We start from the raw sequence: 10,874 nt of genomic DNA, 5'->3' as shown, positions 1-10,874 counted from the left end.
ACATGAAGCACAATCTAGTTCACATAAAATAGGTCTAGAATTATCTTTGACTATTGGTAGGTACTCTATTAGCTCAATCTTCAAGGCCAGGGCAATGCAAGAAGAGACGAGGTTAGTAACTATGAGTTTCTTCAAGGCTAGGAGATATTTTGACTACAAGGGAATGAGGAACAAATTGAAGAAGGCATATGTTCACATTCATTGCATTGAAGACATTTGGATTGATTGTAGGACATAACAGGATATCAAGAAGCTTGATTACTATCCGCTCACAATAGATCAAATTTGGCAGTTTGATCTTGCTAATATCCCAGATGACCTTGAAGAAGATTGTAATGTTATAGACCTTACCTATGTTGTAAAGAAAGTGTCATCAATTACCCTACCCCTCATTCAATGATCATAGAAGGAGTCAATTTACATTAGAGATAGATTCCAGAGTATTCTTACAAATACTAATGTTTGGCTTTCAATCAAGGAAATTCAGTTGAAACCTTTTTCTTCTGGTTCTGATGATGATATAGTTGGACCTGTTGGAAGGAGGTTAGAGATTAGAACAAATAATAAATAGGATCCTGCTACTCCTAAGAAGGCTTTGAAGTTGAAATTTACAATTGGGGCAAACAAAGGAAAATCCCAAGGAGAACCATCCACTTCAAATGTTCAAGAGAAAAAAGAGTCTGAAGTTCAAGATGAGCATTTGGATGAGGAACATCCTGATATGGAGCCCATTGATGTTGATAAACTTGAGGATGAGTAGGAGCATAATGAAGAGCATGATGAGTATGATGAAGGACTATCACAATCAGGTAAGTCCAATGGGTCCCTACCCCAAGTATCTCTTTCTTCTTCAACTATGGTACATGCTCCTATTTCTACCACTGAATCAAAACCTTTTGAATCTATTGTCACATGTGTCACTCCTATTACAATTATACATATTTCTTAATGCTAGTGAATCTGCCTTGGATACCCTGCATGACAATATTGAGAATGTTTTCTCTAATTTCCCAAATTTGTTTGAAGTGTCATCTACCATGTTGGATAACTTTGATAAGTTCGTGATGGAGATGGGTTCTAGACCCAATGAGTCATCTTTAGAAAATCCTCCTATTGTTGCTACCACAACATCACCTATTATGACTACTACTTCTCAAGAGAAAATAGATCCCTCTCACGCTTTAGTCACATTTGTTGATGATGATTCCTTCTTGCCACCATGGTTGTTCTCTAATGCCCCTAAGAGGAAGAAACAAGCTATTTCTCCAGATGATTTTGATTTCAGTCAGCTCATCCCCACCAAGCCAAAGACCACCAAGAAAGAAAAGACCATATCAAGGGTGAAGTTGGATAAAACTAGAAACAAATATGGAGAGGTTTCCATTCATCCTCCTGATAAAGACATCAATCAGATCCAAGAATCAAATTATATCATCAACATGGTTGAATTGGGCAAACAAACTCATGATTCTGTCATAGGAGATGTTCAATAAGCTCTAGATTCTCTTGTTGATAGATACAATGAAGATAAAATCAAGAAGGATAAGCTCAAAGAACAGGTTGAACAACTCACTGATGTATTGATTAAGATGACTAAGTCTTCAAAGGCCATCGAACCAGTGACTTCATCACTGGATGAACAAGTTATGAAGAGAGTTGAGCAAGTAGCTTCATAGAGCAAAGAAGTGGGCAAATGTATGGATAGGACACTTAGAAAAGGTGCATGACTCTTGAGCTTAGCTATCACCATAGTCAACAATCTTGATATTGTGAAAATTGAGGTGGACAACACCACATAGCTCTTCTCCCAAGAGTTGGAAGCACAAGAAAAGGATTTTGATGCATGGTTGAAACTTTCAAATATTTCAAGTCATAAGACCTTGTGCAAAATAGTATTACCACTTTTCAAGATATGTATGTTGAGTAGCGAGAGGCACTCGAGCATCAAATGAACATCCTGGAATGACTTATCAAATATATGAGGAAAGCTCAGAAGGAATGCATGTATAAAAAGAAGGAAATTGTTGACAAAATATTAGAAATTCCTTGTACTTAATGAAAATCAAAAAGCACTTGATGTGGATATGGTCATCAAGGAATTCAGTCTATTGTTAACTACTAACATTGAAACAGAGGACTTCTCTTTGTCCTCTATTGACAAATTAGTTGATCTACACTTCATTTTGAATTTTTTGGATTCACTTCTAATGAAATATAAAAAATGTTCTGATGATTTAGGAGATTCCCTCACACGAGTCAAGTTCATCACCAGTCATACTCAAGGACTCGATGAAGCTTAGATGAATAGTGTTCTATAAAAATTTGAATAATTCCAGAAACGGGATCAACATGAAGGAAATGATACTTAGTCATTTCTATGATTTTCCAGTGGCATTTTGTATTTCCAATTGACACCTTAAATGCAATTTTGTATATGCTCTAGTACACATGTAGGAATGCACATGTTATAAGTCAAAAAGGTCTCTACTTCTGACTTAGTCACAATTAGTTGTAACTTTTCCTATTTTTGTGCATCATCCCTCTTCTATATATATGAGGGATTTCATTGTAATAAGGATATTTTTCCATCTTTTTGCATATACGTCAAAACTCTATCGAAGTGAAAAGAAAAGGAGACTTTGTGTTCATATTGTGGATTTGCATACTTAATCAAAGAGAAGACAAGTTTGGCTTTTAGACTTTGTGTTGGAATCAATCTTGTGTATGATATAGATGTTGTTATGTCATTTATGATGTATGTTCTTGAAAAGATTTAAGTTGAGCGTTCTTATTTGTGCAAAATATTGAAGAGTAATTTGAGTTCATACAAGTAGACTTGGAGTTACTTCGAGAATTCGGGAATAGGAAATTGGTGTAGATAATAGTTTGAAGACTTTGAGATTTTACTTATTATCTATATTGTTTGTTCTTAAGTTGTATATGAATAGCATCCTAAAGACTTTGTGCTTTAGATGTTATTATGGAGAAACTATTTAAAAAGAAGTTATTTATAAAAGGTCGATAGGATAGTGATTATAAGAAGACTTTGTGCTTCATTGTCACTTTCCCATCCCAAAAGCTATTTTCAAAAAAACAAAGCAATGGGAGGCTTTGTACTCTTATGGAAACTTTGCTTCCAAGTTAGTATACATTTTATATTGCTCCAAATAAGAAGTGTTTTTAGCTTTAGGAAAGTAAATCCATTCTAAATAGGGAATTGGGTAAATACTTACTCTAAAAAGGGAGTAAAGTAATTATATCATTTTGGATTAGTGTAAAGTTAGCAAGTAAGATAATATTAGATATAGTTTATAGTACAAAGGGGGAGTCTTACCTTACAAGTAGGAGGGATAGTACCTTTCCTTCTGAAAGGTATTATGTCAAATATTGTTGTGAAATTAACATTTTGTAAACCCTCCCCAGTTTGTAAAATTTTCACCCAAGAGTCTTCACATGAGTGAAGGGGTCATTGTTTCCATTATACAACTCCAATTGAGGGACTTCCATATGTTTAGGAAGAAATGTGTGGACAATGTCATCGGATAATGATCTCACTACATCAAATGTGGGAACTTTGAACTTGGATTGAGTAATGGAAGATAATTGTTGTTGTTGTAGGGATGTAATAGTTTGGGCTAGATTATTGATAGTTGCTTCAATGGATTAATTAAAATTGGACACGTTGGATTGTGATGGAGGAGTAACATTGTTATATGTAGGTGGAGGTTGAGAATAAGAAGGTGGAACATTATGGTATGCTGGTATGGGAGATGATTGAGATACAAATGAAAGACTCATGGAAGGAGGTATGTAAGAATTTTGATTAACAAGATTTCCCCCATGACTAACATGTGTAAGATTAACATTTTGTGTGGAAGTAGCCATGATAAAAGATGTAAGTTTAGGGTGAACCCATAATACTAGGTTACACTTTTTGGCCAAACTTGACACTGGAATCAACATTTTGCATCAAATCTTTACTTTTTAAAACATATAACAACTAAACCATTAAGAATTTGAAGATAAAGTAGACTACTAATTTGTGAGATTTTTCATATAGATTCTAAATACATATATTTTTAAAATAATAATTAGTAATTAATTGTCCATATTGTTATGTAATTTTTAATAACTCGATATTTAAAGTCATCAACATTTTTCAGAAGTGACATTTATTTGGTAATGCATAACATTTTTTATAGCAAGGAAATTATAACTTTTGAAATATAGAATTGTCACACCAATATCTAGTGAATGGACATTTTTTCATAATTTTTTGTTACATATATTTTTTTTAGTTAATTTTTGAAGACATGGTAATTATAATTTGGGAAGAGGTGTATTTCGTAATGCATAACTTTTTTTGTATGCATTTTAAGTAACTTCTTTTTTTTATTGAAATGAGGATATCAATACCTAGGGAAAAGATTTTTTTACAATTTTCTCTATTTTTTAATTTTTTCACATGTGTGAAACATAATCCTTAATGTTCGATGAAAAACCTACATTCATAGGAAATAAAACATAAATATATTAATGAAATTAAATATATTAAAAATTATACTATTTGGAAAGCTTATAATAAGGACTAAATACTTAAAAAAATAAAACTTTTAAATTAATTCATTTGACCCCCCAAAAGCTAATGTAAAAGTGAATTTTTATCAACATTTTGATAGGTGTGAAAGAGAGTCCATTGCAAGTATGATTTAGAAGTAGAGAGCATCTATTCAAGAAATTTTGATCTAAGCAAGAGCCTTTGTTCTAACTCTCCTCAATTAATTACTTCAAATGGAACAACTTAAAGCTTAAATAATTATATTTTTTAAAAATTGTATGATTTCAGCAAAAATTAGGATGTACCAAAAAGTGTAACCCAGTATTGTGGGATCACCCTGACATCAATATAGGCAAACTAGGCAAAGGATGTAGGCATAGGAATGGAATGGTTTAAGTTCAACTAGTGGGTTGAGAGTAACCAAGGACTTTGGCACAAATTTTTATTGGTATGATATTAGTGTCAACAATATGAGCAAGGCCACACAACAAATCGACACCAATTTTATCACTTTGCACAATTCTTTTTAATCCTTCAAGCAAAAGGATTGCCTCACTTTTTAGGTATTATTGACTCGTCCATTGTTGAAGATTTTGAAATTCATTATCAATCTTCTCCAATTGGCCAATAGCAACCCTAGTTAGTGATTCACCCACATCATGAGAATGCTAATAAATGATATCATTTTTTGGATTAGAGGAAGCACCAACATTCTCATGTAATAAGTGATCTAATTGAGGCTCCATACCCTTAGTGGTTAAACCTTGGGAAGCCTTAATTCTATAAATTTCTCATGAGAATATTGTATGTAGGACTAATGGTAACAAAAATCATGCACAAAGGAGGGAAATTTGAATGCAAAAATTGAAAGCTATGAGTAAGCAATTCAATTTGTTGTAACAATGATTGATTAACCAATTAATTAAGCAATTTGAATTGTGATTTTGAACAATAAATGCCTTTAAATTATAACATAACATGTCATATTAATCAAATATGAAAATATACTAGAAAATTTATGCAACCCACAAGTTAATTTTAGAATAATAAATTAGTTTTTTTGTGAATTTAACCTCTAAATTTATTAAATTCGATTGAAAATAGAGACTATAAGTGCAAATTTGAACTTTAAAATTCATACAAAATCAGATCTGAGACAAGAAATCAAAATTAAGCATGAAGGATGTCGGGTTCACCAAAATGTAATGGATGGAAAATTGGGAATTAGGGTTCACTATGTAAATCCACTAAATAGCCCAATTAACCAAATTACATTGAAAGAGGGTTGAACCCAATAGATCCAAGCTCATTCTGAATGGGGAACGGTTTGAGATTCTAATTGGATTCAACTAGTTGTGATTAATTATCCTCTTTCTTAGTTGAATTTGTAAGGTAATTGTGAAATTAGGGCAAAACAATGAATTATTGAAGTAAACTAATGGAAATAGTAAGCTACATATATCCCACTAAGCCACAAACTTGGATTTGGTAAAAAGGAGATGTCTAGGACCCGTTCTTAGAAATTTGGCCTGACATTTCAAGACCAGGTAGTATAGATTCGCCTTGGTCCTCCAAATTTTTTGTCATCGAAAGTTGAACCTATTTGTCATTGTTGACTTTTCTAGAATTTCCGAGTACAAATTAGTACTTGTTTCCTGCATACAGAAAGAAAGGGAAACATGTTGGGAATAGGGGTTTACCTTAGGTCAAACCCTGATTTTGGAATTAACCATGAAATTGAATTGACAAATGTAATAGACTGTAATAAGTACTTTTCTTTTGAGGTAAATATTGAATCTCAAATGCAAAGTTTGAAACCACAATGTTTATCTTGATGAAGTTTTGTTTGTCTTCACACAAAGCTTTTAGGGCTTCATGTAGGATGTCTTTATAAAACTTTGATCATGGATGTCATCATCAATACTTGAACTTGACTTCACTACTACTCCAATGCTTGATGAATGACTGTTTGCTTGCTCACTTAAATTTACTAGAGTGTAATTGAGATCTTGATTTCGGATAGCTTAGATTTCAAATGAGAGGGGTAGACCTCCTTTTATACTTGTCTACTCAAAAATTCAATTAAATTTTTAGACTAGGATGACATGGGATCCAAATTCCCACTCATTTGTGATGACCATTATGAGGCTTGAATTTAGAGTTTGATTAGGAGGCCCTTGGCATGGTATGCCTTGGTCCTAATTTAGGAATAAGGTGTACCATGTCCTGGTCTTGAAAATTAGGACTCCAAAATGGGGGTGAGATGGGGAAGATAGTGAGGATGTAGAGTAGATAAGTGGTGTGAGCAGAATCAATATTGCAATCAAGCCTCAAAAACTGGATTGCCAAATTGAGGCCTAAGTGAGGACAAAATTGTAGGCGAGTACAATTTAGGACTCTACACTTTAGATATCCCATGGTCTCTCCTTTGTCGGACTATAGATACTCCTCTTTCACTATCCTCAGAATCTCTCAATCTTCTTGAAGAACAAGAATGCTCCTTTTCCCAGATCATATCAAACTCATCATCCAGATTATTGTTATCAATTTATGAAGTTAGGTCCTTAATCTCTTGTCGGTAAATTTAGAAGTCAATAATTTTTTGCCCACTCCATCCTAAATTTATTAAATCACTTTTAATCTTTAGAGGCATTTTCTTTGCAACATTTGTACTATCTCACACCTTGTAGAAGTTATGCTAGTTTGGTTATTCCGACCCATGAATATATGAGAGGTTGTTATCCTCAATTTTTTGTAATGCAAAAATAGAGGATACCCCGCAATTTTTGTGTTCATTTGTAGTTTTGATGATTTATGCACGCTTTACGCGACATTTTGTTGTCGTGAGTGTATTTTTCCCGTAATTCTCCTTTTTCACTTAAGTGTTAAATTTTGATGCAAATCACCAAGTATATCTTTTAGGTGCAAATCAGATTTACAAACTTGATTTACACCTCATTTGACTTGTTTTGCCCCTTTAGGTGCAAATCGGGTTTTTTTATTTCACTTGAGTTATTAAATGCCTATTTGCAGATTTTGTTTAGGAATATCTCTCTCTTGGTTTTAAATCTTTTATCCTCCATTCTTTTATCCTCATTTTCTATTTTTAATTTCTTGGATGGCATGGAGGAGGATTTACCACAACAAGTTGTCTCATTTTTCCAGTTGTGTTTTTCCTCATTTTAGGGTTTTTGAAACCTTTTTTTTTGAATGATTTTCATATCGTATGTTTTGCAGTCTATCCATTATGGCTTCACTAGGGTTCACTGGCCCAAACGACACCACATTTGTGATGTCGTTGGAGTCAGTAGAACCTATCGACATTTTGTGATTCCTTCTCATTTCTATCATTTTACAAGTGGTATTGGTGGGGTTGTAAACCCACCAAACACCATGTTTCATTGTGGTGTTGGACAGGTTTACCACCCTGACCCATATCGATATGATATGCTTTGCATTGTTAATCTTTGTTTTCAATGTGAGGTGGGGCTATAGGCCCGCCACGCACCACACATTGTGGTGCGTGATGGGTCTGCGACCCCGTCACCCACCATTTTTTATTCACTTTTATTTTCAAACCATTGTGGTGTTAGGCAAGGATGTAGGACCACCACACACCATGATATGGTGTGTGGTGAGTTTGCGACCCCAATCACAACCATCTTTATTTCCTTTTTTCTTTGCATTATTATTGTGGTGTTGGGCAGAGCCATAGGCCCGCCACGCACCAGACCCTGCCAACCACCACTACCTTCATTCACTGAATCTATCACAAGTCATACATGTATGGTTTTTAGCAAGGCCATAGGCCTTCCATACACCATATACGATGTATGGTGAGTCTGTAACCTCACCAAGCACCGATGCCCTTCCATGTTTTCTTGGTGTGAGGTGGAGTTTTAAACTCACCCTCCACCAAAAATGTTGTATTTCTCCAAGGTGTTGGGAAGGGTTATAAACCCACCCTACACCATTTTGAGTAATTATCTAAGGTTTTTGGAAGGTTTATAACCCCGCCCAATACCTCTTTTGTATTTACACTTTTTTCAAGTGTAATTCGGGTTTCTAAACTGAAATTACACCTGAGTTTGTTCTTCCCAAGTGCAATTCGGGTTTAGAAACTCGAATTACACCTTAATCCACACTTTTTTATAACTGATTTTTTCAAGCTTATAAACTTGAAATTCACTTATTACACACACACAAATTGAGAATTTATATCTAATTTACCCTAGAGATCAAGTTATCAAAGAGGGTTTTGGAAACCCTAATGGCCTAAATTGTATCATTTTTTGAAGATTGTTCATTCAGATGAATAAAATGATTGATTAGTTGTACCATTGTAATACTGATGATTTTATTTTTCTCAATGTTATTATCATATCAATGATGGAAGTTTCTCCAAGCAAGAGGGTGATGAAGTTCAAAAAGTAAGACCCCCATCCGGTCTTTCCACCTTCTTTCGTCACATCCAATATTGATCATATAAGAGATATAGAAATAAGTCATGTTGACCTATCTGAGTTTCTAAGGAGGGTTGAGTAGCCTTCTTCCTACCGTTGGATGGAATCTATCATCAATAGTAGTATCCATTTGTAGTGGCTTTCCTCATGTCAATTCAGGACCCTAAGTTTGTAATGACAGTTGCGAATCATTTTGATTTGGTTGGTAGAAGTGTGAAGGATGAAGCCGGAAAGAAATTGATCAGGTTTGATGAAGAATTATTTGATTCTATCTTCAAGTGTCCTAGTATTGAGAAGTATTATGATATTAGAATGCAGTCAACTATAGCCTACTTTGATAGGAATTCTGACAAGTGCAGAAAGAACATGAATGATAATTGGTTAAAAACCCCGAGACCTACAATTGCAAGGTGGCCAGAAACTCTTCCAAGATATGACTTCATTGAAGAAATCAATGATTTGATAACTCCTTTGAGCAGGGTGAAGGGCCTTCCCACCTCCAACACCTACTACAAATGGATGTATGAATACATCCATGTCATTAGACAAAATAAAGAGAAGATATTTTGGGGAAAAAAATTAGTGATGCTATCTATGAGCAGTTGTCCAAGGTACCTACCACACTGTCAACCCCAACTATAATGATAATAATAATACCTCTAATTGAAATCTCAATCCAAAGTTTGGACATTCATATGGTAGAGTTTACTATTTTCATGGCTGGTGTTCATTTAGTTATCCATCCAGGAACGTAAAACTTGAAATGGGTCTACAATATATATGCACTAAGCTCCTTAAATGATTATTCTGCATTACTCTAGTAACTAACATTATGCAGGAAGGAAAGGCAGGAATGGAAATCATAAAAGGCTACTTGAAAGCTTCACAAAACACTGCTGAAATGATCTAATGATGAAAATAACAGAAATCACACCATTCTGTCTTGGCTGCAGGAACAATCAACGGATCTATTTCCAGTGGCTGCAGGAACAATCCAGTCATGAACTTCTACTGCAACTAAGTAAAAACTAACTTCAATGATCATAAACATAGGATCACTCACCAAGTGGCCCCCCTTAGATGAGTGATATCAAACTCCCAGCAAAGTACTATTAACAGATCAGAACAACATATTCTTATTCATTTCTTCCTGAAAATGATTACATATTCTCAAAGAGAAAATTCAGAATGCTTAACAAAACTCTACTCAATTCCTTTTCATCTTGTCTAACTCTAAGAAAGAAGGAAGAGCTTATTATAAAGAAAAGATCAACTACAATGGACAACTCAGGTTATGCCCAAAAGAAGAGGCGGATAATTGTCAGATGAAGGAGATAAATGAGAGCTTGGCTGCAGGAACCGTGGATCTAAAACCGAACCACAGTCTTTGCATGCCAAAGCGATATTTTGTGAATTCAATATGCACTAGAGTTAAAACTCCCATGGTGAAGTATAATTGCTCTGATTATGCCATACATTGTGCTTGCTCGAATCCCCTTCAGTTTGACCTCCAGTTATCTGAACATGATTCTCCAGTCCTTAGGCGTGAAAGAAAATCATCCACCGTATCATCAATTATTATCTGCACTAAAACAAAAACAACATACAAGGACATGCATATGTATCTTACTCAATTAATACATTCATTAACTCACATATGACATTACCCTAAATAATCTGCATATCACAGGGACAAATCATTTGGCTGCAGGAATTAACCGACAAAGTTCAAACATGATTTCTTAAGTTCTATTTTAAAATATGGATTACATATAGTCAATTCACAATACTTTACTTATCACAATGCAACCCAAAAGATACCAAAAAACCTAAGAGTCGTGATAAAAACATGT

This window comes from Cryptomeria japonica, chromosome 9 (assembly GCF_030272615.1).
Source record: "Cryptomeria japonica chromosome 9, Sugi_1.0, whole genome shotgun sequence".
NCBI classification, from domain to species: Eukaryota; Viridiplantae; Streptophyta; class Pinopsida; order Cupressales; family Cupressaceae; genus Cryptomeria; species Cryptomeria japonica.
The sequence above is the reverse complement of the archived record's forward strand: the minus strand, read 5'-3'. Positions refer to the sequence as shown.